This window comes from Coptis chinensis, chromosome 3 (assembly GCF_015680905.1).
Source record: "Coptis chinensis isolate HL-2020 chromosome 3, ASM1568090v1, whole genome shotgun sequence".
Lineage (NCBI taxonomy): Eukaryota > Viridiplantae > Streptophyta > Magnoliopsida > Ranunculales > Ranunculaceae > Coptis > Coptis chinensis.
In genome coordinates this window covers 33,633,715-33,639,140 of record NC_141458.1, presented here as the reverse complement: position 1 = coordinate 33,639,140, position 5,426 = coordinate 33,633,715, and positions in this window count along the sequence as shown.

Below are 5,426 nucleotides of genomic sequence, written 5' to 3'. Positions count from 1 at the left end.
GAAATGGCTGCACTCTTTCTTGTGATTAGAGTTGCCTTCGTATCAAGTTTCTTGGGGTAAACTTGAATCAAGCCTTACGTAGTTCATCTCTCTCTACTTATAGGTGTTTGTGTTGACTTTCCTTATTTGCTCCAGGCCATTATGAAGTGTAGATCCACCTTGTATGCTATCTTGATGATTCGTCATTACTCCTATTGTTACAAAGTAAATGCATCCTTGATTGATACGTTGATTGAGCTCCAGGATTGCGCTAGATGATTTGCTTCCATATATGGCTATAACTGAGATTCGGGACGAACTGTGTTTGGGTCGTTATGACGAGCTGGTGGAGATACGACCTGGGTTGTGGACACGTGTGCTGTAGTGATATGAGCGTAGAACGAAGGGTACTTACACATCCCCCGTTGTTTTATTTTTTTGTTTGGACAGCTGCGGTGTGAAAGGAAAAAGATAAAAACAAAGCTTTTTAAAACACGTGTCTAACAGCTGGTTCATTTGGTTTGAATCGGTTTTTGAAAAATGTGCGGGAACAGTTGGACTTGATGCTTGGGCCCAAAATCACGGCGGTTTGTGGGCTAGTTATGATTGTGTTTGTTGGGAAAACCAAAACTTTTTGTCTTTCTTTAGGTTTTGTGCAGCTGAAGGGGTTTTTTTTTTTTTGCTGAAAAGCGGTCTTTTGTTTCTTCACTTTATCATTTCCTCAGAAGAAAAAGCAGGGCAAAAAGAAAGCAAAAAACTTTTCAAGTTTATGTCTTCAGGTGCGTCACTTTTCATCTCACAAAATTTGAACTTTTGTTTTGTTTATGTCTTAGTAATGTTGATCACTAGTGATAGCTTGAGTTGGGAAGTTGATTTGGATGAGTAGAGAGAGAAAACTATAAGTGAAGAAGATGATCAAATTAGGGCACGAAGTGGAGTTGAGGCGCCATCGTCCTCTTTATTGGAGACTACGACTGAGGAAGTGGTAAGTAGATCGGTGTTTCAAAATTTTGGGGACTTAAGAAGGGAGTTTGGGATTGATTGTCCCGATCTGATGATATACGACCTGAGTGGTGATCCAGACGTATTTGGTTCTAATTACATGCCACAAGATGGTGGGGTTGTAATTATGTATGGCCAATTGAAGGCGGGGCTGAGGCTGCCGTTCTCACGTTTGACTTTGGACGTTCTGAACTTTTGTGGTAAGTCACCCTTGCAATTTGTGGGAAATAATTGGAGGATTTTTCACGTGCTGGATTTGTTGAGACTCAGAGGTTATAATATCTATTTGTCTAACATTCTGGAGCATTTCACTGTGAAAACATCCTCTTCTTTGAATTTTGGTTTCCAAGTAATAAAAGGTAAATCACCAGTGATTGTTGGTGTGAGTAAGGAAGAGTGGTGGCATAGGCCTTTGTTAATTGTAGGGAATTATTGTCCTCCTGGGTATGTGGTGGAGAATCGCAGTGCGAAAACTACTGGTAGGTCATTTATGTTGGGTTGATGTGTAGGTCGTTTGTATTGGATCGACGTGATTACGTTCTGATATTTGTTTCCTTTGCAGAGGTTGTAATTTGGAATCGTACATCTTCGGAGGCTATTGAGGAGTTTGTGAAGCTGAGCTGGGAAGAGAAGGCTTCTTTGTTGGGGGAGGTTGCTCATTATTTTAAGAGACGAGGTGGTGTGAAGATCAACAAGAATAAAGCTGAGCAGAAGAAGAGGGCTCGAAAGCTTGTTCTTGATATCTCTGATTCTAGCTCAGATACTAAGATGGAGAAGGAGAGCCAAAAGGTACGACCTGTTTCTAGAGTGAGAACGGCTAGAGGAGCTGCTGATAGCCGTTTTGCTCCTAGGCGTTCTGAAGGAGGTGATGGTGACCAATCTGGTCATGCTGGTGGAAGTGGTAGGGGAGTTGGTGATGCTCCTACACCTCTCCGGAGGCCTCAGCTGAAGAGGCGGTCTGAGGTGGTTGATTCTGAGGGGATGAAGAGGTCCTGAACTGTGTCTGAGGAACGACCTAGTACTGGGGAAGGTCATACTTCTTCAGGTCGGGCTCCTTTGAAGAAGATGAACTTGAAGGAGTTGGCTACTGATGCGGGTGTTGTTGAGACCCGGGGCAAGAAGAAAGTTGGTGAGGCTGAGCCAGCTGCCCAGAAGTGCAAGGGTTCGGGGAGTAAGGCCCCAAGTGAGAAGAGCGGTGATAATGTCTTGGATAGGCCTGTCACCTATGAGGACCCAGTGAGTGGGCTGAGGAAGTTTGTGAAGAATAAATATTGTAGTTTTAAGTCCCCATTAGTTGCAGGAGGGTTGCTGGAGAGCATTGCCTTGGATGGAGATAGGCACCAGGTGAAGTATGGGAAAGATTTGGAGACGAACCTAAAAGATATGGATCACTCCATCTGCTTTGTAAGTGTCCTTCCGACCTGACTTTGCTTTGTGCTTTTGCAAATATTCTTCCGATCTAACTTATCTTGTTGGTTGTCAAGTCCTGGCCATGTATAGGAAGCTGAGGGAGATGGCAGCTATCTCCGACCTATAGAAGAAGGAGCTGGATGCTACCAAGGAGGCCTATGACAAGCTTCTTGCTGTGCAACAGGTGGAGAGGGCTGAAGTTGTAGGGCTAAGGACTCAGGTGCACGAGTTGGCTGGGAATGTGGCCCTGTTGCAACCATCTCTTGATGCTTCAAAGCTGGAGGTTCAGCACTGGGTCGGTGAGTGCAAGAAAGCACAGGTCATTGCTGAAAAAGCTCAATCCGAATATAACGACCTGGTCAATTTGGTAGAGAGTGGGGATATCTACATTCTAGTGGATGACTATATGAAACTAGAACGTAAGTACAAAACCCTGAAGAGGTCGGTTGAAAGTGGGGCTGTAGTGGTAACTGTTGAAAGTAATGCTGCAGATGCTAGTAGACTATCTGATCTGCCCTCCGACCTAGGTGCTGCTCCAGTTGCTTCTCCTGATGATGTCGTTACAGATGTGCTGAATGCGAGTAGTGATCCGGCTAGCAGCTCTGTTGCTACAAAGGGTTGCGAGCTGGACCCTTTGAATGTAGAGCAAGCTTCCCGTGTTGAGTAATCTTGATCTTCTTGTGTTTGAGTTTTGGTTGTAGGCTCTTTGAATAATATTTAAACACTTCTCTTCTTGATACTATATTTTTGATGATGGGGATACTGAGGTCGTTTTCCCAGGATAACCTGGGGGCCTCTAGTATCTAACCAAACTTGTATTTAAGTAGAAATATTTAAATTACTTACTTGCTGGAATTGTGCTTGAAGTTTGTATGCATGAAAGTTCCTTTGTTGCTTTTTGATTTGTTATTTGACGACCTGTGTTGTATAGTAGTAGGACTGATGAACTGCTGGACTTTGGTAGGTTGTTTGATAGAGCGTTTGCATACGACTTGATATATGTGCGTAGTTGGCACTTAGGTTTCCTTGTGTCCTTAGGTGTATGTGCTGAGTCGTTCCTTTTGGGGGAACTTTTGATTGAAATAATTAGCCTTTGAATAGCCATTATAGTTTAGTCTAACTTAAACTATTTCGGGGCCTTAAGTTGACTTGGGGTCTTTTGGGGGTCCCTTGGATTGTATTTGTCTGATAATTGGCCTTTGAGTGGCAATTACAGTTGAATCATGCTTAACCCTGGTGTTTGTGTTAAGTTGATTTAGGGACCTTGGGTTAGAGTTGATTGGGAATTAACCACTGCGTGGTAATTGTAGTTGAGTCGTTATTAACTCCGTCTTTGTTGTACGACCTGACATTTTGACGTCCCAGATCGGGTAGCTAGTGCGAGATGCGTGTTACTCATGTAATGCAAAAATGACATTTGTACGTGAAATGCTGATGAAATTTTTATTCTTGTTGACTGATACATCTGGAGAAAACTTATTGATAAAAATGCTTAAGGAGAGCTGTATTCCAAGGTCGGGGAAGCATATCACCGAGTTGAGTTTTGATCCAATATGCTCCATTTCCAACAACTTTGTCAACAATGTAGGGGCCTTCCCATGTTGGGTCGAGCTTGGTTGGAGCTAGTGTCTTTTTGAGGACTAGGTCGCCATCTTGGAAAGATCTTGGGACGATCTTCTTGTTGTAAGATCGTTGGATTGTTTGGTGGTACCGAGCTAGGGATATTGCAACTGTTTCCCTTCGCTCTTCTAGGACATCGACTTCTTTTGCTAAGATGTTGTCATTTTCTCCTGATTCGACGATGTCAGAACGTGTTTCTCCTTATTCGACGTGATTGTTAGTTCTGATGGTATGACTGCTTCTATTCCAAAGCAAAGTGTGAAAGGAGACTCATTGGTACTTGCTCTGGCTGTTGTTCTGTATGCCCATAGAATGTTCTCGAGTTGTTCTGGCCATTGGCTTTTCTTACTCTCTAACTTCTTTTGGAGGTTTTTTTGATAGCTTTGTTTGTGGCCCCTGCTTGGCCATTTCTTTGTGCAATTTTTGTAGAAATGCCTTGACTTGTGTGCCAGCAAATTGGGTTCTATTATCCATGACAAGGGTGTGGGGTAGACCAAATCTTGTGATGATATTAGTCCATATGAAGTTGATGTCGTTGACTTCCTTGACTTGAACTAGTGGGATTGCTTCAACCCATTTGGTGAAGTAATCTGTGGCTGCTAAGACGTATTTGAGTCATGTTTTCTTTTGTGAGATGAATGGTCCCATGATGTCTAGCCCCCACTTTCTTGCTGGTAGGTGGGCCTTTATAGGATGTCTATGTAGACTGTGCTGGGACATGCCTCTTAGGTTTTTAAGGCTAGGAAAGTCAGCCTGTCGGCATGTCTGTTATCCTCCCTGGGAATGTGTTCCAAGGAAAATGCTTTAAACGATCTGATGATGTCATTGACGACCTGAGTGTACTTGGCTAGGTTTGCTCCGTTTGTCACATACTCTTTGGTAATCTGTTGACGATTAGCTGCGAGTCACTATAAGCTTTGAGCTTCTAGACTTGTAGTTGTTATGCCATGTGGAGGCCTGTGATCAATGTTTCATGATAAGAGCCCAAAATTGTAGTTTTAACCCCTTTAACAATATTGCTTTTGACCAATTATGTGATTAATAAGTAAGAGTTAGTACTGTTATCGTGTTCTTTTGTATTTCAGACATTGGAGTCGAATATGTGCAAAAATGCATCCCTTTTGCGAGATAAAGAAGAAAAGGTTGGTTGTTAAGAAGTTTTATGGTTAAAGGCCAAGATCCAAGGAGAAAAAGCTCATTTAAAGCCCGATCAAAGCTTGAAAGTCAAAGTCAACGCGGGTAGAAACAGCGCACAAAAGTCAGTAGAACTTCCAAAGCCATATCTTTGGACTCAGACCCCGGAATCGGGCCTAACTTATGTCAAAACGACCGTCTTGGAAAGAGCTTTCCAATGGTCCAAAAGTTGACCCAATCAAAGGAGAAGAAGTGGACGAAAAGTCTGTTAAAGTCAAATC